Consider the following 27,537-nt stretch of genomic DNA (forward strand, 5'->3'; position numbering starts at 1 on the left):
ACTTTCCCTGGAACATGGGAACCTTGGCACTTCCAGTCTGGCACCTTGACACTGCCAACCAGGTACCCTGGCTGTGCCAGGGTGGCACTACCAGGGTGTCCAGGTGGCATTTACAGGCTGGAAGGGACACTGCCAAGGTGCCAGGCTGGTAGTGCCAAGGTGCTCAAGTGCCAGGCTGCCCATGTCAGGGGTCAGGACCGGGGAAGGGGCCCTTGCCCATTTGAGGTAGGGTGAGGAAGGGGCTCGAGGAACCGGAAGAGGTATGTTGGGTGACGTGAGGGGGTCATGAGTCCACAGTGGGGGCACAGAGGAGGGGTCGAAGGATTGGGGCTGCCTTTAGAAAGGGAGCCCCGATCCGCGAGTAGTCTTCCTACACTGGCGAGCTAGTGCAGGAAATGACTTAAAGAGTAGCCTCGACAGGGAGTTCCTCGCCGAGGCCAAGAAAAACGGCAAAGTGCTGTTGAATAGCGGGGTCTTTGTTGGTGCTGCAGGCGCCGAGAAACATCCTACTAAACGCGCTGTTCAGCGGACTTTAACTCGCGTCCGCTGAATCGCGCCCAAGGTGTCGCCATACATCACCTTCCTCACCCATCTGATTGAGAACAGTTTGGCATCCGAGACTCCGAGAAGGAATGTTGGGCATTGACGTTGCTGCTTGAAAATCTCCTTCACTGTCTCTCTGAGGGCTTGGGTTCAGACATTCCTTGTTTTCGAATAAATGGGAAGAAAATATTTGCAAGTAAAGTGACGGGCTAAAGGCCAATGTCATCAATGCCTAATTTTCATTTCAGTTCTGAGCTGCAACTCTCTGCTTTATTAAACCCTTCTCCCTGCTTTGTTCTCCTTTTACATTGAGTTTCTTTTCAAAAAAAACTTGTCACATTTGCCCTGCTCATTATTTCTTTCCCGTTGTTGTTGCCTTTGATCTGTCTTTGTTTCTCTCTCTGTTCAGTTTTCTCATTTGTATCAGCAACTCCCGTGGGTTGAGGCAGTCTGCTGGGTTTTCGTGTAATATTAAAAACAAACCAAGAAAAGAAATTCATCATTAGTCACTTGAGGATGAGGAAGATCAGAGATTAATGACTTCAACATTAATTGATTTTGACTGTAATCCTTTAAGTACCTGTCACTCAGACCCTGTGGTGCACAACAGCCGACAGTCTGAGGCCCTTCAATGATGTGCCTTTGCTCAACAGTGAGGGGACTGGGACAGCACTGGTAAAAACTGGGCGGCATGGACTGGTTGGGCCGAAGGGCCTGTTTCCATGCTGTAAACCTCTATGATTCTATGACTGTAGATTGTGGAGTCTAAGTTGACCCCATTTCTCCAGTCCCAAAAGCCATGTCCTTGCACGTAATTGGCGTATAAGTCACGGTAGCACAGTGGACAGCACAGTTGCTTCACAGCTCCAGGGTCCCAGGTTCGATTCCCGGCTTGGGTCACTGTCTGTGCGGAGTCTGCAGGTTCTCCCCGTGTCTGCGTGGGTTTCCTCCGGGTGCTCCGGTTTCCTCCCACAGTCCAAAGATGTGCGGGTTAGGTGGATCGACCGTGCTAAATTGCCCTTTCTTCCCCAAAAGGTTGGGTGGGCTTACAGGAATAGGTTGGAGGTTGTGGCTTGGGTGGGCTCTTATTTCCAAGAGCCGGTGCAGACTCGGTGGGTGGAATTGCCTCCTTCCGCACTGTAAATTCTATAAGTCGACAACACATTCAGGCACAACGTGCTGTCATGGATCGCCTCAATTTTTCACCCAACAAATGGACGTTTTATTTACTGGTACTTTATATCAGGGATCAAGCAGGTGATAAAGACGGAGTGGCGAAGATGGGTGGAAGTTTACACAGAGCTGACCCTGTGTGGTGAACGACAAAGATGACGGCTGCCCATACCTATGCCAGCGGTGCATTATACTCGGTGCATAAAACGACCCTAATTTCTGAAGCAATTTTTCGAAGTTTCGAAGGTGGACTTATACACTGAAATCTACGGTTAATACCTGTTACCATAGCCTTATAGCTTTAAACCCCTCGCAGCGGGGCCTTGACGTTATTTTACTTTTTAAGATATTAGGCTCTCCTTTTAAGTTCTTAAAAATAAAACAGCTCCTTTTATTTAAATATTTCTGTGATCTCTACAGCCAGAGTCTAACCACACCCTCTTGATGCTGAATGGCTTTCCCATGATTGAATCCCCCCATCCCCATCAAGGACATCCTGGGGTTCGCCATTAGTCAGAAACTTATCTGAGGCAACCAGATAAATACTTGGGCAGGTCAGGGGCTGGGTATTCTGCAGCGAATGGTTCATGTCCAAGCTCCCCAAAGCCTTTTTACCGGCTGTGAATGATAACTCAAGAGTGTGATGGAATACTCTTCACTTCCCTGGGCGAGTGCAGCTCCAGCAACACTCCAGAAATTTGACGGCCTGGGAGATATAGCCCGCTTGATCAACACCACGTTCACCGCACTAAACATGCATTGCCTTCACCGCCAGCGTACCGTGACAGCAATGTGTACCATATACAAGATGCATTGCAGGTGCACAGCACAGCTGCTTCCACAGCAGCTCCAAACATGTGAGGGTTGATTCTCCGGAATCGGTGCGATGGCCCGACGCTGGTGTCAAAAACGGCACGAACCACTCCAGCGTCGGGCCGACCGGAAGTAGCGGAGTCCTCCGCACTTTCAGGGGCTAGGTGGATGCTGGAGGGGTTGGAGCCGCGCCAGTCGGCGCCGAAGGGACTGCGCGAGTCCGCGCATGTGCCAAACGGCCGGCGTGATCCCGCGCATGCGCGGAACCGCCGGCATATTCTGGCGCATGCGCAGGGGGTTGTCTTCTCCACACCAGCCATGGCGGAGTCCACAGGGGCCGGCGCGGAAGGAGTGGCCCCCACGGCACAGGCCCGCCCGCAGATCGGATGCCTAATCCACGGCGGCGGGACAGGCCACAAACCGACGGCTGCTCGGCCCATCGGGGCCGGAGAATTGCTGGGAGGGCTGCTGCCAATGGCCCCAGACCGGCGTGGCGTGAAGACCGAAAACCGCCGCTGGAGAATACGACATCCAGCTTCAGGGCGGCGGGGCGGGATTCGCGCCGCCCCCCCCGGGGATTGTCCGCCCCGGCGGGGGTGTCGAAGAATTCCGTCCGTGATGTCTATCAGGGGACTGCATTTGGGAAGGTGACAGGCTCTAAGTTCCCCTCCAAGTCCCATTCTGGCTTGGAAATATATTGCCATGCCTTCATTCTCGCTGGAACTTCCCTTCCTATTAGAGCTGTGGAAGTAGCTTCGTTATAAAGGTATCAGAATTTCAAGACGGTGCTTCTTCAGGGCAAATAAATTGCCTGAGGCACGATTAATTTGACTGGAGACAAAGTTGAATCCAAACTGAGGCTTTATTAGTATCAGATGTGTGGCCTCCCACAGCAGCTGACGAAATGGCTGCAAGCTGGAGGCTACGCATAATGATAACCCGGCTCCTGGGCAGAGCTAGCATGCAGGGGCCCAGGTGAACCTGTAGTGCATGTTCTACCGTACAACCCTTAATATAGGAACACAGTGGTTTACCACATTCACCCCCTGTTAAAATTGAGTCAGGCGGGGGTGGTGGATAACTATATACAATTCGCAATCTTTAATATTTACAGACCAGTAAAAAAATGTCTCTGGTCATCCGGCGGGCCGGTCAGAGGTTCAGCCGGTCCGGCGTCTTGATAGTCCTTTGAGATGGATGAAGTGGAGCCGGCGATGTTGGTGCTGTCATGGTCGAAGTTGACTCCAGGAGCGTGCCAAAATCCTCTTCATCAACAGGGGTGGGCAGGGGGAGGACGGACGGTCCTGGGGGGTGATGGGGGCAGCGGGGGAGGGGAGGGTGGTGTCGGGGGCGACAGGGGTGGTGTGGGGGTGGAACCTGCTGGTGCCAGGTCCCTGAGGGAGACGGTATCCTGGCGGCCGTCGGGGAACGCCATGTAGGCGTACTGTGGGTTTTGCGTGGAGCAGGTGCACCCTCTCCACCAAGAGATCCGCCTTGTGGAGCCGCACATGTTCACGGAGAAGCACGGTTCCCGGAGCTGTGAGCAAAGTTGAGAACGATACCCCGGATGTGGACTTCCTGGGGAAGGCAAAAAGACGTTCATGGGGTGTATTGTTAGTAGCAGTGCAAAGTAATGAGCGAATGGAATGTAGTGCATCAGGGGGGACCTCTTGCCAGTGGGAGGCCGGGAGATTTCTGGACCATAGAGCCAGCTGGACAACCCTCCATACCGTCCCATTCTCCCTTTCTACCTGTCCGTTTCCCCGGGGGTTGTAGCTCCTCATTCTGCTGGAGCCGATACCCCTGCTGAGCAGGAACTGACGTAGCTCATCACTCATGAATGAGGATCCCCTGTCACTGTGAATGTAGGCGGGGAAGCCGAACAGAGTGAAGATAGAATTAAGGGCTTTAATGACGGTGACAGACGTCATGTCGGGGCGTGGGATGCCGATCACACTGAGGAAATATGTGTGTCGATCGGAGGAGGGGAGGGGGCCTTTGAAATGCATGCTGAGGCGTTCAAAGGGGCGGGAGGCCTTCACCAGGTGCGCGCGGTCCGGCTGGTAAAAGCGCCTCGAAGGCGGTGTATGGCCGGTCCGACTTACAAATGGGGAGCTGGTGGTAAGCGGATTTCAGGTCCACCGTTGAGAAGACCCGGTGCAATCTGGTTAACCATGTCAGATATGCGTGGGAGGGGGTACGCATCGAGCTGCGTGTACCTGTTGATGGTCTGGCTGTCGTCCACGACCATTCAATTTTTCTCCCCAGACTTACCACTTGAGCTCTCCAGGGGCTGTTGCTGGCCTCGATGACTCCCTCCCGAAGCAACCGCTGGACCTCGGACCTGATGAAGGCCTTATCCTGGGTGCTATACCGTCTGCTCCTGCTGACGGGTTTGCAATCTGGAGTTAGATTGGCAAAGAGGGAAGGAGGATCGACCTTTAGGGTCGCGAGGCCGCACACAGTGAGGGGTGGGAAGGTTCCGCCGAATTTAAGGGTCAGGCTCTGGAGGTTGCACTGAAAATCCAGGCTGAGGATAAGTGCAGCGCAGAGGTTAGGGAGGACGTAGAGGCGATAACCATGGAACTCTACGCCTTGGACTGTGAGCGTGACCGTGCAGTACCCCCGGATTGCTACACGATGGGATCTGGAGGCCAGGGAGAAACTTTGATTGGTAGGGTGTACCTTAAGGGAGCAGTGCCTTACCGTATTCGGGTGCACAAAGCTCTCGGTGCTCCCGGGGTCCAGTAGGCAGGTCACATGGCCGTTGACTTTCACGCTGGTGGATGCGTTGGTCATAGTATGTGGTCGGGACTGGTCGATTGCCATGGATGCGAGTCGTTGTTGATCGTTGGGTAGTGAGGCGGCCGTTGAGTTGGGGTCCTGAAATGCCATTGGTCTCCATTTGCTGCGGGGCGGACAAGATGGCCGTGCCCGGAGGTCCTGGGGATCACAAAATAGCGGTGCCCATGGAACACACATTGCGGGGGTGGAGGAAGATGGCGGCACCCATGAAACGCACGTGTTGTGTGGGGGGGAAGATGGCGGCGCCCATTGCTCGCACATGGCCTGGGGGGGAGGGGTGGATAGCGGCGCCCATTGTCCGTGACCGGGAGGGAGGTTTTCTAGTACTCTTCGGGAGGGTTTAAACTAATTTGGCAGGGGAATGGGAACCGGATTTGTAGTCCAGCAACTAAGGTAGCCGATATTCAGGACGCCAAAGCATGTAATGAGGCAGTGGGGAAGGGAACACTGACAAAGGAGAGTACTTGCAGGCACGGAGATGGGTTGAAGTGTGTATACTTCAACGCAAGAAGCATCAGGAATAAGGTGGGTGAACTTAAGGCATGGATCGGTACTTGGGACTACGATGTGGTGGCCATCACGGAAACTTGGATAGAAGAGGGGCAGAAATGTTTGTTGGAGGTCCCTGGTTCTAGATGTTTCAATAAGATTAGGGAGGGTGGTAAAAGAGGTGGGGGGGGGGGGGGGGGTGGCATTGTTAATTAGAGATAGTATAACAGCTGCAGAAAGGCAGTTCGAGGAGTATCAGCCTACTGAGGCAGTATGGGTTGAAGTCAGAAATAGGAAAGGAGCAGTCACCTTGTTAGGAGTTTTCCAAAGGCCCGAGTAGCAGAGATGTGGAGGAACAGATTGGGAAGCAGATTTTGGAAAGGTGTAGAAGTCATAGGGTAGTAGTCATGGGTGACTTTAACTTCCCAAACATTGAGTGAAAACTCTTTAGATCAAATAGTTTGGATGGGGTGGTGTTTGTGCAGTGTGTCCAGGAAGCTTTTCAAACACAGTATGTAGATTGTCCGACCAGAGGAGAGGCAATATTGGATTTGGTACTTGGTAATGAGCCAGGGCAAGTGATAGAGCATTTTGGAGATAGTGACCACAATTCTGTGACTTTCACTTTAGTAATGGAGAGGGATAGGTGCGTGCAACAGGGCAAGGTTTACAATTGGGGGAAGGGTAAATACGATGTTGTCAGACAAGAATTGAAGTGCATAAGTTGGGAACATAGGCTGTCAGGGAAGGACACAAGTGAATTGTGGAACTTGTTCAAGGAACAGGTACTACGTGTCCTTGATATGTATGTCCCTGTCAGGCAGGGAAGAGATGGTCGAGTGAGGGAACCATGGTTGACAAGAGAGGTTGAATGTCTTGTTAAGAGGAAAAAGGAGACTTATGTAAGGCTGAGGAAACAAGGTTCAGACAGGGCGTTGGAGGGATACAAGATAGCCAGGAGGGAACTGAAGAAAGGGATTAGGAGAGCTAAGAGAGGGCATGAACAATCTTTGGCGGGGAGGATCAAGGAAAACCCCAAGGCCTTTTACACATATGTGAGAAATATGAGAATGACTAGAGCAAGGGTAGGTCCGATCAAGGACTGTAGCGGGAGATTGTGTATGGAGTCTGAAGAGTAGGCGAGGTCTTGAACGGGTACTTTTCTTCTGTATTTACAAATGAGAGGGGCCATATTGTTGGCGAGGACAGTGTGAAACAGACTGGTAAGCTCGAGGAAATACTTGTTGGGAAGGAAGATGTGTTGGGCATTTTGAAAAACTTGAGGATAGACAAGTCCTCCGGGCCTGACGGGATATATCCAAGGATTCTATGGGAAGCAAGAGATGAAACTGCAGAGCCTTTGGCAATGATCTTTTCGTCCTCATTGTCAACAGGGGTGGTACCAGGAGATTGGAGAGTGGCGAATGTCGTGCCCCTGTTCAAAAAAGGGAATAGGGATAACCCTGGGAATTACAGGCCAGTTAGTCTTACTTCGGTGGTAGGCAAAGTAATGGAAAGGGTACTGAAGGATAGGATTTCTGAGCATCTGGAAAGACACTGCTTGATTAGGGATAGTCAGCACGGATTTGTGAGGGGTAGGTCTTGCCGTACAAGTCTTGTTGAATTCTTTGAGGAGGTGACCAAGCATGTGGATGAAGGTAAAGCAGTGGATGTAGTGTACATGGATTTTAGTAAGGCATTTGATAAGGTTCCCCATGGTAGACTTCTGCAGAAAGTAAGGAGGCATGGGATAGTGGGAAATTTGGCCAGTTGGATAACGAACTGGCTAACCGATAGAAGTCAGAGAGTGGTGGTAGATGGCAAATATTCAGCCTGGATCCCAGTTACTAGTGGCGTACCGCAGGGATCAGTTCTGGGTCCTCTGCTGTTTGTGATTTTCATTTTTGACTTGGATGAGGGAGTTGAAGGGTGGGTCAGTAAATTTGCAGATGATACGAAAATTGGTGGAGTTGTGGATAGCGGTTGTCGGCTGCAAAGAGACATAGATAGGATGCAGAGCTGGGCTGAGAAGTGGCAAATGGAGTTTAACCCTGAAAAGTGTGAGGTTGTCCATTTTGGAAGGTCAAATATGAATGCGGAATACAGGGTTAAGGGTAGAGTTCTTGGCAATGTGGAGGAGCAGAGAGATCTTGGGGTCTATGTTCATACATCTTTGAAAGTTGCCACTCAAGTGGATAGAGCTGTGAAGAAGGCCTATGGTGTGCTAGCGTTCATTAACAGAGGGATTGAATTTAAGAGCAGTGAGGTGATGATGCAGCTGTACAAAACTTTGGTAAGGCCACATTTGGAGTGCTGTGTACAGTTCTGGTCGTCCCATTTTAGGAAGGATGTGGAAGCTTTGGAAAAGGTGCAAAGGAGATTTACCAGGATGTTGCCTGGAATGGAGAGTAGGTCTTACGAGGAAAGGTTGAGGGTGCTAGGCCTTTTCTCATTAGAACGGAGAAGGATGAGGGGCGACTTGATAGAGGTTTATAAGATGATCAGGGGAATAGATAGAGTAGACAGTCAGAGACTTTTTCCCCGGGTGGAACAAACCATTACAAGAGGACATAAATTTAAGGTGAATGGTGGAAGATATAGGGGGGATGTCAGAGGTAGGTTCTTTACCCAGAGAGTAGTGGAGGCATGGAATGCACTGCCTGTGGAAGTAGTTGAGTCGGAAACATTAGGGACCTTCAAGCAGCTATTGGATAGGTACATGGATTACGGTAAAATGATATAGTGTAGATTTATTTGTTCTTAAGGGCAGCATGGTAGCATTGTGGATAGCACAATTGCTTCGCAGCTCCAGGGCCCCAGGCTCGATTCCGGCTTGGGTCACTGTTTGTGTGGAGTCTGCACATCCTCCCCGTGTCTGCGTGGGTTTCCTCCGGGTGCTCCGGTTTCCTCACACAGTCCAAAGATGTGCAGGTTAGGTGGATTGGCCATGATAAATTGCCCTTAGTGTCCAAAATTGCCCTTAGTGTTGGGTGGAGGTGTTGACTATGGGTGCTCTTTCCAGGAGCTGGTGCAGACTCAATGGGCCGAATGGCCTCCTACTGCACTGTAAATTCAATGATAATCTATGATTAGTCTAGGACAAAGGTTCGGCACAACATCGTGGGCCGAAGGTCCTGTTCTGTGCTGTATTTTTCTATGTTCTATGTGACCGGTGGGGGGGGGGGGGCTGGCGGGTGACCGCTGCCGTTGAGCAGGCCTGGCACATCTGCAGCGAAATGGCCCTTCTTCCCGCAGGCCTTACAAAGGGCAGCGCGGGCCGGGCGGCGTTGGCGGGGGTGTTTTTGCTGGCCACAAAAATAGCATCAGGGCCTCCTGGAGATCACTGGCTGGCGCGTAGCGCAGGTGTATTGGGTGGGTAGCGCCCCTGCTGGGGCGGCTGCCTGTGGGGCCCATGAAGCGTAGGAGGAATTGGCCGCACGGTTGGGGGCGTAGGACTGTACATTGCGCAGGGCGACCGTCATGGAAACCGCTAGTGTTTTAGTCCCTGCGAGGTCGCGCGTGGCCCCTTCTAGGAGCCGCTGCCTGATAACATCAGACCCAATCCCAGTTACAAAAGCGTCCCGCATAAGGAGATCTGAGTGCTCCTTAGCTGTAACGTCCTGGCAGTCACAGTCCCGAACTAGTGGGATCAGGGCCCTCCAGAAGTCCTCGATTGACTCACCAGGTAGTTGAGTACGCGTTGCGAGCGCTTGTCTGGCGAAGAGCGTGTTCGTCTTCTGCTCATAATTTTATTTGAGTCGAATCATGGCATCAGCGTAATTGGGCGCATCCTGGATCAGCGGGAAAACTTTGGAGCGGAGTCTGGAGTACAATATTTGAATCTTCTGAGCCTCTGGAACAGGGGTCGGCGCCGCGTTGAACATAGAACATAAAACATTACAGCGCAGTACAGGCCCTTCGGCCCTCGATGTTGCGCCGACCTGTGAAACCACTCTAAAGCCCATCTGCACTATTCCCTTATCGTCCTTATGTCTATCCAATGACCATTTGAATGTCCTTAGTGTTGGCGAGTCCACTACTGTTGCAGGCAGGGCATTCCACGCCCTTACTACTCTCTGAGTAAAGAACCTACCTCTGACATCTGTCCTATATCTATCTCCCCCCAATTTAAAGCTATGTCCCCTCGTGCTGGACATCACCATCCGAGGAAAAAGGCTCTCACTGTCCACCCTATCCAATCCTCTGATCATCTTGTATGCGTTGATATACGCTTCAAAACAAGCTAGCCAGTGCTGGAAGTCCTTTCTGGCGTCGCTTGAGTGTGGATCCAGCTGCAGGCGATCTGGTTTAATCCGGAGGTCCATCTTCTGAATCTGATACTAATAAATTCAGGCACGATCAATTTGACTGGAGACGAAGTTGAACCCAAACTGAGGCTTTATTTGTGTCAGATGTGTGGCCTCCCACAGCAGCTGACAAAATGGCTGCGAGCTGGAGGCCACGCATATTTATAACCTGGCTCCTGGGCGGAGCTAGCATGCAGGGGCCCAGGAGAACCTGTAGTGCATGTTCTACCGTACAACCCTTAATATAAGAACACAGTGGTTTACCACATTGCCAAAAAGAGAGACCTTTTTGCCGAAGCTTTTTGTGTTGCACTCATCAAGACAAATTCAATAATGCCAAATTTCAAATGATCACAGCAATTTATACCACAGGAGGAAATGCGTTAACTTGTTGACAAGTCAGCTTGGATAGGCTGAAGCCAGGAGATCCTGGAGCTGTTGAGCACGACAACAGCAAAGGAGCAGTCCATTGTGGAGAAATTCCTGTCTCACAGGAGGGCCCAGGTTCAGCAATGCTGGGACCACAGCACCAAGCTGGAGTGTATGACGGCCCACAACCTGGTCAGGCCCTGCTAGAAGCTGCCCTTATTAATAAACACACAGACAAGATGCTGGGAGATTGTTCTTTCCTCATTACCTGGTTACACATGTGTAAATACATTCATTATGAGATTGGCCAGGGAGGAAGCAATGGGGAATTATAATCTCCCCATTTTCTGGGTAATTCTAAAAATGGTGAAGAAGACACGAATAACAACTAAGTTGTAGCAACAGAAGGACGAGTGAAGGTCATTTAGGCTCTTGAGACTGCTCAGCCATTCAATGAGATCCTGGTGAATCTATCTCCTAACACCATAGAAATCATAGAATTTACAGTGCAGAAGGATACTATTCAGCCAGTCGAGTCTGCACCAGCTCTTAGAAAGAGCACCCTACCCAAGCCCACACCTCCACCCTATCTCCACACCTCCACCCTAGCCCCGTAACCCCAACTAAACTTTTTGGACACTAAGGGCAATTTATCACGGCCAATCCAGCTAACTTGCACATCTTTGGACTGTGGGAGGAAACCGGGAGCACCCGGAGGAAACCCACGCAGACACGGGGAGGACGTGCAGACTCCGCACAGACAGTGACCCAAGCTGGGAATCGAACCTGGGACCCTGGAGCTGTGAAGCAACTGTGCTAACCACTGTGCTATCGTGCTGCCCCCCAATGTGCTACAGTGCTGCCCCATCCAATTGCCTTGGATCCATATCCTTCAATACTCTTACAAACCCTGTGGTGGCTGACGGATATGAATTTCCCAGCAACCAACAGAAAGAACCGCAGGACAAGATTTCATGTTTTAAGACTTTTACAGTAACAAACAAACTAAAATTAATACAAGCTAAACATTACTTAACAGATGACTAATACACCAAACTGAAGATTACTATCACAACTGAAACATTTTACAGCACATTATGCCATGCTCACAGCAGATATGTAGCCTTGTTGATTCAGTACCAAACTCCTCACAGCTCTTCAGTCAGCGCTCTTCTCTCTGCCTCATGAGAGCGAGTCTTGTGCCCTTTGAAAGTCACTTCACTCAGTCCTCTGAGAAGCCCTGAACTGACTTCCAGCTGCAAGGCCCACTCCGGCAATTCCTTTACCTTTTAATCTCTCCAGGACTGTCTCTTCAAATAGAAAATCAATTCTCCTTGGCATCTGCTTGGTGGCCAATGCAAAGCAGTCTTTATCTTTGCTTTTCCAAGCAGCAGCTGCTTTGTGTCTCCCTGGTCCATGACTCTTGGTCTGAGCGTTTGTATCAAGAAAGAGCAGCTGTCTCTCTTTTATGTCAAGGTGTGAAACCTATCACTTGATTTTCAATAGGTTTCACCCTGGGTCCCATTCCCCATGATATCCAATTCACACGGGCCTGTCCCTGGGCAAAGTTCAGCCTTTCTTGCAAGTGGGCTAGAAGGTAATGGGAAGAATTTTACAACAGCTATGCAAAGCCCAGCTTAGACCACATCTGGAGTGCTGTGTGCAGTTCTGGGGACTTCACCTACAAAAGGATATATTGATTCCTTGGATGAAGCGCAGTGCAGATTCACTAGAATGCCAACAAGATCCCAAGAGTTGGATTATGAAAAGAAATTATATAAACAAGTATTTCCTGCAATATAGAAATTTCTGAAATGAGTTGATTAAGGCAGGAAAGATTTTGAAAGAAATCAGTAGGGTGGATAGAGGGAAGCATTTTCTGCCGGGAATGGAGTCTAGGGTGAGGTGGGCAGCACCTTAAAATGGCAGGCAAATGACGCACAGCCATTTCCCCTTAATCTTCAATAGAATCTCTTGGTTGAGCTTCGAAAAGCTTCAGCAGCATGTGTCTATTTTTCAGCATCGCTGGGAAATATTCCTGGAATTCCCTACCTAACACCATTATGGAAATAGCCCAAAGTGTCCTGCACCCCATCACCAACACCCCTTTCTCAAGGCAAGAAATGTGCTCCTTGCCAGGGATGCACACAACCCCGAGGGCAAAGATGTATTAAAACCACCTTAGTTCTGAACAAAAATAGCTACATCCACTTGTGCAAGTCAAGGAGACACAGCCGGAGTGAGACATATCCAGAGTGGGAATTTGGAACTTGGTAATTTGGTGCAGTGAGGTAATCAGGAAAGGGAGAGAACCAGAGAGCATCTGATACCCTCGGAAGGTAAGTAAGTGATTTTTATTCATTTTTACTTTTATTACCTTTTCAAATTGTGTGTGTGTGTGTGTGTGTTGGGGGGGGGGGGGGGGGGAACTGAAGTGACATCACAGAAAAGCTGTGACCTGATTGGCTGGTTGGGAATCTACACTAAATTAAAACAATTAAGCATTGTTAAACTAATTAAACATAATGGCTTCATTATAATTTAGAGGGCTATCTAAGCCAGAGATCAGAGTACTGTATTTAGCTTTCACATTTATAGCAGAAATCTAGTGCTAGGAAACATATAGTTAACAGTAACTTTTTAAAAAAACTTTTAAATTTAACTTACTAATTAATAGACGCAATGTCAATTAGAGGGGTGCAGTGCTCTGACTGTGATATGTGGCAGGTCCGGGAGGCTTCCAGCGTCCCGGATGGCTTCATCTGCAGAAAGTGCACCCAACTGGAGCTCCTCACAGACCGCATGGTTCGGCTGGAGAAGCAGTTGGATACACTTAGGAGCATGCAGGTGGCGGAAAGCGTCACAGATAGCAGTTATATAAATGTGGTCACACCCAAGTTGCTGGCAGAGAAATGGGTGACCACCAGAAAGGGCAGGCAGTCAGTGCAGGAATCCCCTGTGGTTGTCCCCCTCTCAAACAGGTATACCCCTTTGGATACTGTCGGGGGGGGATAGCCTATCAGGGGAAAACAGCAGCAGCCAGAGCAGTGGCACCACGGCTGGCTCTGATGTTCAGAAGGGAGGGTCAAAGCGCAGAAGGGCAATAGTCATACGGGGCTCTATAGTCAGGGGCACAGATAGGCGCTTTTGTGGACGTGAAAGAGACTCCAGGATGGTATGTTGTCTCCCTGATGCCAGGGTCCAGGATGTCTCCGAACGGGTAGAGGGCATCCTGAAGGGGGAGGGCAAACAGGCAGAGGTCGTTGTACATATTGGTAATAACGACATAGGCAGGAAGCGGCATGAGGTCCTGCAGCAGGAGTTCAGGGAGCTAGGCAGAAAGTTAAATGACAGGACCTCTAGGGTTGTAATCTCGGAATTACTCCCTGTGCCACGTGCCAGTGAGGCTAGAAATAGGAAGATAGAGCAGCTAAACACGTGGCTAAACAGCTGGTGTAGGAGGGAGGGTTTCCGTTATCTGGATCACTGGGAGCTCTTCCGGGGCAGGTGTGACCTGTATAAGAAGCCATGATGTGGAGATGCCGGCGTTGGACTGGGGTGAGCACAGTACAAAGTCTTACAACACCGGGTTAAAGTCCAACAGGTTTGTTTCGATGTCACTAGCTTTCGGAGCGCTGCTCCTTCCTCAGGTGAATGAAGAGGTCTGTTCCAGAAACACATATATAGACAAATTCAAAGATGCCAAACAATGCTAGGAATGTGAGCATTAGCAGGTGATTAAATCTTTACAGATCCAGAGATGGGGTAACCCCAGGTTAAAAAGGTGTGAATTGTACCAAGCCAGGACAGTTGGTAGGATTTTGCAGGCCAGATGGTGGGGGATGAATGTAATGCGACATGAATCCCAGGTCCCGGTTGAGGCCGCACTCATGTGTGCGGAACTTGGCTATAAGTTTCTGCTCGGCGATTCTGCGTTGTCGCGGGTCCTGAAGGCCGCCTTGGAGAACGCTTACCCGGAGATCAAAGGCTGAATGCCCTTGACTGCTGAAGTGTTCCCCGACTGGAAGGGAACATTCCTGCCTGGTGATTGTTGCGCGATGTCCGTTCATTCGTTGTCGCAGCGTCTGCATGGTCTCGCCAATGTACCACGCTTCGGGACATCCTTTCCTGCAGCGTATGAGGTAGACAACGTTGGCCGAGTCGCACGAGTATGTACCGCGTACCTGGTGGGTGGTGTTCTCACGTGTAATAGTGGTATCCATGTCGATGATCTGGCACGTCTTGCAGAGATTGCCATGACAGGGTTGTGTGGTGTCGTGGTCACTGTTCTGAAGACTGGGTAGTTTGCTGCAAACAATGGTTCGTTTGAGGTTGCGCGGTTGTTTGAAGGCAAGTAGTGGGGGTGTGGGGATGACCTTGGCAAGATGTTCATCGTCATCAATGACGTGTTGAAGGCTGTGAAGAAGATGACGTAGTTTCTCCGCTCCGGGGAAGTACTGGACGACGAAGGGTATTCTGTCGGTTGTGTCCCATGTTTGTCTTCTGAGGAGGTCGGTCCGGTTTTTCGATGTGGCGCGTTGGAACTGTCGATCGATGAGTCGAGTGCCATATCCCGTTCGTACGAGGGCATCTTTCAACGTCTGTAGATGTCTGTTACGCTCCTCCTCGTCTGAGCAGATCCTGTGTATACGGAGCGTTTGTCCATAGGGGATGGCTTCTTTAATGTGTTTAGGGTGGAAGCTGGAGAAGTGGAGCATCATGAGGTTATCCGTGGGTTTGCGGTAAAGCGAAGTGCTGAGGTGACTGTCCTTGATGGAGACGAGTGTATCCAAGAATGCAACTGATTTTGGAGAGTAGTCCATGGTGAGTCTGATGGTTGGATGGAACTTATTAATGTCATTGTGTAGTCGTTTCAGTGATTCTTCGCCGTGGGTCCAAAGGAAAAAAATGTCATCGATGTATCTGGTGTATAACATCGGTTGAAGGTCCTGTGCGGTGAGTAGGTCCTGTTCAAATTTGTGCATGAAGATGTTGCCGTATTGGGGTGCGAATTTGGTCCCCATGGCTGTTCCGTGCGTCTGGATGAAGAACTTGTTGTCGAAGGTGAAGACGTTGTGATCCAGAATGAAGCGGATGAGTTGCAGAATTGCGTCTGGAGATTGGCAGTTGTCGGTGTTGAGTACTGAGGCTGTTGCAGCAATGCCGTCGTCATGGGGGATGCTGGTGTAGAGTGCCGAGACGTCCATTGTGACGAGGAATGTTCCTGGTTCAACTGGTCCATGGGTGCTGAGTTTCTGTAGGAAGTCCGTCGTGTCGCGACAGAAGCTGGGTGTACCTTGTACGATGGGTTTCAAGATGCCCTCGTTGTAGCCAGAGAGGTTCTCACACAGGGTCCCATTGAAACGATAGGGCGGCCTGGTGTGTTGGCCTTATGTATTTTCGGGAGGCAGTAGAGATCTCCAATGCGGGGAGTACGTGGGATGAGAGCACGTAGGGTGCTCTGAAGATCTGGATCCAAGGTCTTGATCAGTCTGTTAAGTTGGCGGATGTGTTCCTTGGTCGGATCTGCGGGTAACTGTCTGTAGTGTTCTTGGTTGTCCAGTTGTCGGTATACTTCTTGGCAGTAGTCCGTTCTGTTCAGTACGACAGTGGCCCCCCCATCGGACCTTCAACCAACGTTATACACCAGATACATCGATGACATTTTTTTCCTTTGGACGAAGAATCACTGAAACGACTACACGATGACATTAATAAGTTCCATCCAACCATCAGACTCACCATGGACTACTCTCCAAAATCAGTTGCATTCTTGGACATACTCGTCTCCATCAAGGACAGTCACCTCAGCACTTCGCTTTACCGCAAACCCACGGATAACCTCATGATGCTCCACTTCTCCAGCTTCCACCCTAAACACATTAAAGAAGACATCCCCTATGGACAAGCGCTCCGTATACACAGGATCTGCTCAGACGAGGAGGAGCGTAACAGACATCTACAGACGTTGAAAGATGCCCTCGTACGAATGGGATATGGCACTCGACTCATCGATCGACAGTTCCAACGCGCCACAGCGAAAAACCGGACCGACCTCCTCAGAAGACAAACATGGGAGACAACCGACAGAATACCCTTCGTCGTCCAGTACTTCCCCGGAGCGGAGAAACTACGTCATCTTCTTCACAGCCTTCAACACGTCATTGATGACGATGAACATCTTGCCAAGGTCATCCCCACGCCCCCACTACTTGCCTTCAAACAACCGCGCAACCTCAAACGAACCATTGTTTGCAGCAAACTACCCAGTCTTCAGAACAGTGACCACGACACCACACAACCCTGTCATGGCAATCTCTGCAAGACGTGCCAGATCATCGACATGGATACCACTATTACACGTGAGAACACCACCCACCAGGTACGCGGTACGTACTCGTGCGACTCGGCCAACGTTGTCTACCTCATACGCTGCAGGAAAGGATGTCCCGAAGCGTGGTACATTGGCGAGACCATGCAGACGCTGCGACAACGAATGAACGGACATCGCACAACAATCACGAGGCAGGAATGTTCCCTTCCAGTCGGGGAACACTTCAGCAGTCAAGGGCATTCAGCCTCTGATCTCCGGGTAAGCGTTCTCCAAGGCGGCCTTCAGGACCCGCGACAACGCAGAATCGCCGAGCAGAAACTTATAGCCAAGTTCCGCACACATGAGTGCGGCCTCAACCGGGACCTGGGATTCATGTCGCATTACATTCATCCCCCACCATCTGGCCTGCAAAATCCTACCAACTGTCCTGGCTTGGTACAATTCACACCTCTTTAACCTGGGGTTACCCCATCTCTGGATCTGTAAAGATTTAATCACCTGCTAATGCTCGCATTCCTAGCATTGTTTGGCATCTTTGAATTTGTCTATATATGTGTTTCTGGAACAGACCTCTTCATTCACCTGAGGAAGGAGCAGCGCTCCGAAAGCTAGTGACATCGAAACAAACCTGTTGGACTTTAACCTGGTGTTGTAAGACTCCGTACTGTATAAGAAGGACGGAGAGTCATAGATATCCTGGCCGCAAAGTTTGCTAGTGTCACACGGGAGGGTTTAAACTAGTATGGCAGGGGGGTGGGTACCGGAGCAATAGGTCAGAAGGTGAGAACATTGAGGGCGAACTAGGGAATAGGGCCAGTATGGCTCTGAGGCAGAGCAGACAGGGAGAAGTTGCTGAACACAGCGGGTCTGGTGGCCTGAAGTGCATATGTTTTAATGGAAGAAGTATTACGGGTAAGGCAGATGAACTTAGAGCTTGGATTAGTACTTGGAACTATGGGGCGGAATTCTCCGCAATCGGCGCGATGTCCGCCGACCGGCACCAAAAGCGGCGCGAATCAGTCCGGCATCGCGCCGCCCCAAAGGTGCGGAATTCTCCGCATCTTGAGGGGCCGAGCCCTTACCTTGAGGGGCTCGGCCCGCGCCGGACTGATTTCCACCCCACCAGCTGGCGGGAAAGGACTTTGCTGCCCCGCCAGCTGGCGCGGAAATGACTTTGCCGTGCGGCAAATGACTTTGCCCCGCGGGGCCAGATCCCGGAGCCCGCCCACGCCTCCTTGTCCCACCAGTAAGAGAGGTGGTTTGATTCTCGCTGGCGGGACAGGCATTCCAGCAGCGGGACTTCGGCCCATCGCGGGCCGGAGAATCGCCCGGGGGGGGGGGGGTCGCCAACCGGCGCGGCGCGATTCCCACCCCCGCCGAATATCCGGTGCCGGAGAATTTGGCAACCGGCGGGGGCGGGATTCACGCCGGCCCCGGCGATTCTCCGACCCGGCGGGGGGTCAGATAATCCCGTCCCCTGTCCGTGATTGCAGCAAGAAAGGGAATGGGTTTTATTTTTGTCTGGCAGCCGAGAACAAATTATCCTCTTAAATCCTTTTAATACCTTTGAAGTATATTTTCTACTATTGGTATTAGGTTTATGGATGTGGAATTTCCAGGGATTTGTTCTTTGTTATTATGTGTCTATTTTCTGTCAGAGTCTCACCATTTCATTTTGCTTCTGTGAAGAATTCCTCGCCCAGGGCTTGAAATTTCATTCAGTCTCTCGTTGTGCCACTGTGGTCTTTGTTTATTACCCTTACTCCGGTGATATCCCCTGCCAAACATGATTGTGGAACTGGGAATGAAGTTGCAAGCTGGCTTTGCAAAGGCAGTGGCAAAGAACCAATTTAAAATTGAAGCAATCCGCTCTTCTTCTGTGACTAATCTATCGAAAAAGATGTATGATATTCAATAAGACAAATTATTATGCTGACGATTCTTCCAAATAAGCACGTCAACTGTCGGGGAAGCAATAACACTTTAACTGGTTTCTCATAACTGAATGCACTAAACTGCGTTTGCAGCCTATTCTGCTTAGAAAGAAATGGCTCGGGAGCAATTTACAGGTGCATGGTCTATAGCTATTCCTTATGATTTGCACTAAGCTTGCAAAGTAATAAATCTCCTTTAAAGAAAGCTATGAATTCCTGCAAGAAATCAATTTTTCAACAAAGATTTTAAATATTTTGTGTCTGGACAGCTCAGTAAGGGAGCATAATGCGATAGAAAATTAAATATATCACCATTTCAGCAAAACAATCAGAATGTGCCAACTTTATGAAAACCTCAGACTTTTATTTCTGAGGCTGAACATCTGTCAAACTGTAAGGGATCCTGGCTCACTAACTTTACATTGCTCCAAATGTTCCCAATATTTCGTGCCATGGTTTCCGACAAGAGATCTCAACATTTTCTTAGATTTCGGAAAAGCCACTTATGAAATGAATTTCAACACCATTTATCACTTTTCTATCTTCCTGTTAGTCTCTGGAATCTTGAATACCCGCATCAGGTGGATACTCCCAGTCTGTGGGTGCTCCCAGTCTGTGGGTGCTCCCAGTCTGTGGGTTCTCCCAGTTTGTGGGTACTCCAGTCTGAGGGTACTCCAGTCTGAGGGTATTCCCAATCTGTGGGTACTACAGTCTGTGGGTACTCCCAGTGTGTGGGTACTCCCAGTCTGTGGGTACTCCAGTCTGAGGGTACTCCCAGTCTGTGGGTACTCCAGTCTGAGGGTACTCCCAGTCTGTGGGTACTACAGTCTGTGGGTACTCCCAGTCTGTGGGTACTCCCAGTCTGTGGGTTCTCCCAGTTTGTGGGTACTCCAGTCTGTGGGTACTCCCAGTCTGAGGGTACTCCCAGTCTGGGGGTACTACAGACTGTGGGTACTCCAGTCTGTGGGTACTTCCAGTCTGTGTGTACACCAATCTGTGGGTACTCCCAGTCTGTGGGTACTCCAGTTTGTGGGTACTCCCAGTCTGTGGGTACTCCCAGTCTGTGTGTACTCCAGTCGTGGGTACTCCCAGTTTGTGTGTACTCCAGTCACTGAGTACTGCAGTCTGTGGGTACTCCCAGTCTGTGGGTACTCCCAGTCTGTGGGTACTCCCAGTCTGTGTGTACTCCAGTCACTGAGTACTGCAGTCTGTGGGTACTCCCAGTCTGTGGGTAGTCCCAGTCTGTGGGTATTCCCAGTCTGTGTGTACTCCAGTCACTGAGTACTGCAGTCTGTGGGTACTCCCAGTCTGTGGGTACTCCCAGTCTGTGGGTACTCCCAGTCTGTGGGTACTCCCAGTCTGTGTGTACTCCAGTCACTGAGTACTGCAGTCTGTGGGTACTCCCAGTCTGTGGGTACTCCCAGTCTGTGTGTACTCCAATCACTGGGTACTCCAGGCTGTGGGTACTCCAGTCTGTGGGTACTCCAGTCTGTGGGTACTCCAGTCTGAGGGTACTCCAGTCTGAGGGTACTTCCAGTCTGTGGCTACTCCCAGTCTGTTAGTACCCACTGTGTGTGTGGCTACTCCCAGTCTGTTAGTACCCACTGTGTGTGTGGCTATTCCCAGTCTGTTAGTGCCCACTGTGTGTGTGGCTACTCCCAGTCTGTTAGTACCCACTGTGTGTGTGGCTACTCCCAGTCTGTTAGTGCCCACTGTGTGTGTGGCTACTCCCAGTCTGTTAGTACCCACTGTGTGTGTGGCTACTCCCAGTCTGTTAGTGCCCACTGTGTGTGTGGCTACTCCCAGTCTGTTAGTGCCCACTGTGTGTGTGGCTACTCCCAGTCTGTTAGTACCCACTGTGTGTGTGGCTACGCCCAGTCTGTTAGTACCCACTGTGTGTGTGGCTATTCCCAGTCTGTTAGTACCCACTGTGTGTGCGGCTACGCCCAGTCTGTTAGTATCCACTGTGTGTGTGGCTACTCCCAGTCTGTTAGTGCCCACTGTGTGTGCGGCTATTCCCAGTCTGTTAGTGCCCACTGTGTGTGTGGCTACTCCCAGTCTGTTAGTACCCACTGTGTGTGTGGCTACGCCCAGTCTGTTAGTATCCACTGTGTGTGTGGCTACTCCCAGTCTGTTAGTACCCACTGTGTGTGTGGCTACTCCCAGTCTGTTAGTGCCCACTGTGTGTGTGGCTATTCCCAGTCTGTTAGTACCCACTGTGTGTGTGGCTACTCCCAGTCTGTTAGTGCCCACTGTGTGTGTGGCTATTCCCAGTCTGTTAGTACCCACTGTGGGCGAAATTCTCCGTTACCGGCGGAAAGTCCGCCGATCGGCGCAAAAAACGGCGCAAATCCCACTTGCGTCACGTCATAAAAATGGGACGATAGTCTCCGGCCCGAAATGGGCTAGCAGCGACGTGACGGGATCCGCGCATGCGCAATGGTTCACGCCGTGCAGCGTCACCTGACTGGATGTCTAGCCGTCGCTCAGCCCCGAGGTTCGAGTCACGCGATGTGGAGGCGCTCCTGGACGCGGTGGAGCAGAGGAGGGACGCCCTGTATCCCGGGCACGGCCGCAGAGTTGCCCCACGCCACAGCCGGCGTCTGTGGAGGGAAGTGGCAGAGGCCGTCACCACTGTGGCCCTAACACCACGGACAGGCACCCAATGCCACAAGAAGGTGAACGACCTCGTCAGAGCAGGCAGGGTGAGCCTCCCCCATATCCCCCATATCCCCCCCTCCCCATATCCCCCCTCCCCCATATCCCCCATATCCCCCCTCCCCCATATCCCCCCTCCCCCATATCCCCCCTCCCCATATCCCCCATATCCCCCCTCCCCCATATCCCCCATATCCCCCCTCCCCCATATCCCCCATCCCCATACCCCCCTCCCCCATATCCCCCCTCCCCCATATCCCCCCTCCCCCATATCCCCCCTCCCCCATATCCCCCCCTCCCCCATATCCCCCCTCCCCCATATCCCCCCTCCCCCATATCCCCCCTCCCCCATATCCCCCCTCCCCCATATCCCCCCTCCCCCATATCCCCCCTCCCCATACCCCCCTCCCCATATCCCCCCTCCCCCATATCCCCCCTCCCCATATCCCCCCTCCCCCATATCCCCCCCTCCCCCATATCCCCCCTCCCCCATATCCCCCCTCCCCCATATCCCCCCTCCCCCATATCCCCCATATCCCCCCTCCCCCATATCCCCCCTCCCCCATATCCCCCCGCCCCCATATCCCCCCTCCCCATATCCCCCATATCCCCCCTCCCCCATATCCCCCCCTCCCCCATATCCCCCATATCCCCAAGTGAATCCAGCCCTAACCTTAACCTCTGCAATGCACGCGCAACCGATGGCGTGCATTCATATACCTGCCTAACACTGTTGCCTTTTACCCCTGCCACCATCCCCCCCCCCCCCACAGGAGAAGCGCGCACACAACAATAGGGAGCATGTGAGGACTGGAGGAGGGCCCGCTGATGAGAGGCCACTGACCGTACACGAGGAAAGGGCCCTGGAACTGGCTGGCGGACCTGAGGACCGGGAGGTTGCTGATGCAGAGGTCGGGGCCCCACGAGCAAGTGAGCCACCAACAGCCCGTCCCCATATCCCCCCTCCCCTATATCCCCCTCCCCCGTATCACCTGATCACTGCCTGATGTCTAACCATGCATGCTTCATTGTGTATCGCAGGACCAAACGTCCAGGCACCCATCCCCGCAGATGCACACCGCCCGCAGGATGCCCCTCGGAGACCACGGGAGACGGAGAGACCCGCACCCTCCAGCATGCGACGCCCGCAGGATGCCCCTCGCACACCACGGGAGACGGAGAGACCTGGAGCAACAGGGAGACGACACCCCCGTCACGTGCGGGAGCGACCACCCAGCGATGAGGGGGGCAGCCACAGGCCCCCGTCACATCCGAGCCAGGACACCACTACCCAGGACACCACTATCCAGGACACCCCTACCCGGGACACCACTACCCAGGACACCCCTACCCGGGACACCACTACCCAGGACACCCCTACCCGGGACAGCACTACCCGGGACACCCCTACCCGGGACAGCACTACCCGGGTCAGCACTACCCGGGACAGCACTACCCGGGACAGCACTACCCGGGACAGCACTACCCAGGACACCCCTACCCGGGAAGACGAAATACCGGACAGTGACTCAGAGTGGATGGGTGGAGACGAACCCCCACCCCAAAGTGCCATGGACTCAGAGTGGGACGAAGAGCACGACACAACGCCACTGCTGTCACCAACACCCTCCACCATCGCAGAAACACTCACCACGGTTGGGCACTTTAGTGATGAGGCATCTGGTACACTCACTGGTGCGCACAACACAGCCGTCCCGGTACAGCAGGTGGAGGTAGGAGCAGCAGAGGGACAGGGCGGTCGGAGGGCAGCCCAGGCCAAGCGAACATCTGCCGCCCAGATGGATCCCGGGTTCCTGCAGTTACCACACCCACACATAGATCCGATGCAACCACCGACACGGAGACGAGCGAATAGGGTGACGGGTGGCTTGCGGCGGCTGCGGTCGCAGGTGGAGGAGTCCACCCGCGTCCAGGAGCTGGGAGTGGTCCCGGTCATGCGTGCCACCCAGGCTGACACCGCACGGGTGGCGTCCGCGGTGGAGGCAATCGGTGCAACGGTGTCAGACATGGGGAACGGTTTGCGAGGCCTGGGGCCTTCCGTGCAGGCGGCGTCTGTGGCCCAGGAAATGGCTGCCCTCTCACAGGAGGCCATGAGCCAGTGCCAGCGCCAGATGGCAGAGGCGCTCAACGCCATAGCCCAGTCTCAGCAGGCCATGGCCCAGTCTCAGCAGGCCATGGCCCAGTCTCAGCAGGCCATAGCCCAGTCTCAGCAGGCCATAGCCCAGTCTCTGCAGGCCATGGCCCAGTCTCTGCAGGCCATGGCCCAGTCTCAGCAGGCCATCGCTGAGGGCATCGGCGCCAGTGGCCATGTGCGAGCCGGCGTCGCACTGTCACAGACAGGGTTCGACAACCCCCTGGGCTCCATGGCTGCAAACCTGCAGACCCCTGTCGATATCAGCACGGGCCTCCAGGACTGGCAGCGCCAGATGTCGGGGGCGCGTCGGATGGCCAGTCCGTTCGCATCCCCCACCCATGTAGAGGCCTGGGGGCCATCGGGCACCCCGAGGGAGGAGGAGGTGGTGTGGTCCGTCCCGGCTCCCTCTGTAGGGGAGGTCCCGGTACACCGCGACACCTCGGACTCCCCCCCTTCCGTCCCAGGTGCATCGGGTGGGCAACGGGCAGGACAGGCTGGCAGCTCGCCATCCCAGTCGCCCGGGCCGCAGCCTGGCCCATCTAGGCCAGGACGCCCCAGGAAACGGCCGCCAAAGGGATCCAGTGTCAGAGGGCAGGAATCACAGGAGTCCACCTCCAGTTCTGCTGTACCGTCTGGGGAACCACGTAGACGTAGTCAAAGGGCCCGTAAGGCCAAACAATTAGACACTGAGTAAGTTGGCACGGGTGCAGGGCACAGATGAGTTTTAGGGGCTAGGGCACGTGCATGAACTCCTTTGGTTATTAAAGTCAATGTTACACCTACCGAAGCTGCCTTTGTGCTCTGTCCAAAGTGTGCGGGCGTGTCATGTACGTTGAGCGCAAGTGTGTGTGTGACGGGTGGTCTTACCTCAGCCCCAGGTGAGTCTGCCCCCTTCCCCCTGGGCCGCCATCAACATCCCCCGGGCAGAGGACGGGACCGTGCGCTGCAGTGTCACAGCCGCATGCAGGGATGGTCCGGGTGGATGGTGGTACTGTGGCCATGGGTCAGACATAGTCCAACGATGTAGAGCCAGGAGCTCATCGGAGGCGGGTTGTCATCATCCTCCATGGCCTGCGATAGACACGCGTCCACCCGCAACTGGGTGAGCCCGGCCCGTTGTGCCGCCGGTGGATCGGCAATTGGGGGGGGGGGAGGTGGTGTGCATGCGGGTGGGGTGTGTGGGGTTGGGGAGGGGGGTGAGGGTGCTGGGTGGGTGGATGGGTGGGGGGTGTGGGTGGTCGGCTGTTGTCATGGTGTGCGGTCTGTGGCCATACTACCCGATTCCCACGCCCATCTAGTCAGTGAAGCGGGCGTCTATCAGTCTGTCCCGTGCCCGCTGGGCCAGCCGGTAACGGTGGACAGCCACCCGCCTGTGTCGACCCCGTCTGCCCTGACCATTGCCCCCATCCCCCTCATCTGGGGAGGACTGGGCCTCTTCCTGCTGCTCCTCCACTCCGCCCTCCTCTGCCTGCGGCACATCGCCCCTCTGCTGGGCTATGTTGTGCAGGACGCAGCACACCATAATGATGCGGCCGACCCTATCTGACCGATACTGGAGGGCGCCCCCAGAGAGGTCCAGGCACCTGAAACGCATCTTCAGCACGCCAAAGCACCTCTCGATCACTCCCCTTGTCGCTACATGGGCATCATTGTAGCGGTTCTCCGCCTCATTGCGTGGCCTCCGTATAGGCGTCATCAGCCACGATCGCAATGGGTAGCCCCTGTCTCCCAGCAACCAGCCCCTCAGCCGGGGATGGCGTCCCTCGTACGTGCCGGGGATGGATGACCGCGACAACACGAATGAGTCGTGTACACTGCCTGGGTGACGGGCGCAGACGTGCAGGATCATCATGCGGTGGTCGCAGACCACCTGTACGTTCATTGAATAGGTCCCCTTCCTATTAGTGAACACGGCCCTGTTCTCTGCAGGTGGCCGTACGGCGACGTGCATCCCATCGATCGCGCCCTGGACCATGGGGAACCCGGCAACGGCCGAGAAGCCCACGGCCCGGGCATCTTGGCTGGCCCGGTCCACGGGGAAGTGGATGTAGCGGTGCGCCATGGCATAAAGGGCATCTGTCACTGCCCGGATGCACCGATGCACCGATGTCTGCGATATGCCGGACAGGTCCCCACTCGGTGCCTGGAATGACCGCGTTGCATAAAAGTTCAGGGCCACCGTAACCTTGACGGACACGGGGAGAGGGTGTCCCCCGCCAGTGCCACGCGGTGACAGGTGTGCCAGCAGGTGGCAGATGTGTGCCACGGTTTCCCGGCTCATCCGGAGTCTCCTCCTGCATTCCCGGTCCGTGAGGTCCTGGTATGACTGCCGGGGCCGGTACACACGGGACGCCCTCGGGTGCCTCCGTTGCCGTGGGGCCGCGACGTCCTCCTCCCACTCCTCGTCCTGTCGGTCAGGTGTCCCTCCAGCCTGGGCGGCTGCCGCCTGCCCCTCTGCGGCAGCCTGCGCCGCCTCTCTGGCACGCTCGTCCTCCTCCTCCTCCTCCTCCTCCTCATCCAGGGCAACATAGACATGAGCGGCTGCCACCACGGCGGCCAACATCGCTGGATGGTCTGAAAACATGACGGCCTGGTGGGGGGGAGGGGAACGACGACATGTCATCATTGCCCATATCCCCTCCTCCCCCCAGCCAGGTGGCATGGACCGCATGGGTCTAACTGTTGGAGGCTGGCACCTGGCCAGGTGGACCAACTCATTTGCCCTCCCATCACCCACCCCGGCACGGACCCCCCCCCAACCTCCACCCCAGCACGGACCCCCTCCCCAACCTCCACCCCAGCACGGACCCCCCCCAACCCCCAACCTCCACCCCAGCACGGACCCCCCCCCCAACCTCCACCCCAGCACGGACCCCCCCCCCCAACCTCCACCCCAGCACGGACCCCCTCCCCAACCTGCACCCCAGCACGGACCCCCTCCCCAACCCCCAACCTCCACCCCAGCACGGACCCCCTCCCCAACCTCCACCCCGGCACGGACCCCCCCCAACCCCCAACCTCCACCCCAGCACGGACCCCCCCCCAACCTCCACCCCAGCACGGACCCCCTCCCCAACCTCCACCCCAGCACGGACCCCCTCCCCAACCCCCAAGCTCCACCCCAGCACGGACCCCCCCCCCCAACCTCCACCCCGGCACGGACCCCCTCGCCAACCCCCAACCTCCACCCCGGCACGGACCCCCCCCCAACCTCCACCCCAGCACGGACCCCCTCCCGGCACTCCCCCGGAGCCCAGCCTACTCTAACCACGCCCCCCCCCCCCCCGCCGCACACACACACACACACAAGCCGAGACACACCTCTCCTCACGCATCAGTCTGCGGCCACGCCATTTCCTGCCCAGAGCCAACCCCCCAGGCCGTCACTCACCTCCTCGCTGGTCGGCGTGAGCCTGGAGCACCGGGTCACGCCGATGAAAAGGAGGGTTGATTCACGTCGACGTGAACGGTCATCACGTCGACGGGACTTCGGCCCATCCGGAAGGGAGAATATCGGCAGGCCGAAAATCGGCTGCCTTGCGCAGACCCGTGACATTCTCCGCGGCAGCGGCGCCATTAACGCCCCGCCGACTTTTCTCCCTTCGGAGACTTCGGCGGGGGCGGGGGCGGGATTCACGGCGGCCAACGGCCATTCTCCGACCCGGCGGGGGGTCGGAGAATGACGCCCTGTGTGTGTGGCTACTCCCAGTCTGTTAGTGCCCACTGTGTGTGTGGCTACTCCCAGTCTGTTAGTGCCCACTGTGTATTTCTCTTTCTGCTCCCAATGTGCGGGTACTTATAAAGCACATTTTCGTGAGTCAATGGTTTAGTCATATTGTTACCGGACTAATAATCCAGGGACCCAGGGTAATGCTCTGGTGACGTTCCAGGATTTAGATGTTTCAGGCGGGATAGAGGGGGATGTAAAAGGGGAGGTGGAGTTGCGCTACTGGTTAG

General features: G+C 53.9%; 1 long non-coding RNA gene across 1 annotated transcript in view; it reads right to left on the reverse strand.

Annotated features, from left to right (window-relative positions):
• Nucleotides 1-804: 804 nt before the first annotated feature.
• The window catches only part of LOC140425699 (uncharacterized), a 42,119-nt gene continuing 15,386 nt past the window's right edge, over nucleotides 805-27,537 (reverse strand). The window contains exons 2-3 of the long non-coding RNA XR_011947928.1: nucleotides 18,500-18,721; nucleotides 805-993 (exon numbers count right to left, since the gene is read on the reverse strand). This is a non-coding gene — a long non-coding RNA (uncharacterized lncRNA). The remainder of the gene's footprint in view (nucleotides 994-18,499; nucleotides 18,722-27,537) is intronic.

This window comes from Scyliorhinus torazame, chromosome 6 (assembly GCF_047496885.1).
Source record: "Scyliorhinus torazame isolate Kashiwa2021f chromosome 6, sScyTor2.1, whole genome shotgun sequence".
Classification (NCBI taxonomy): Eukaryota; Metazoa; Chordata; class Chondrichthyes; order Carcharhiniformes; family Scyliorhinidae; genus Scyliorhinus; species Scyliorhinus torazame.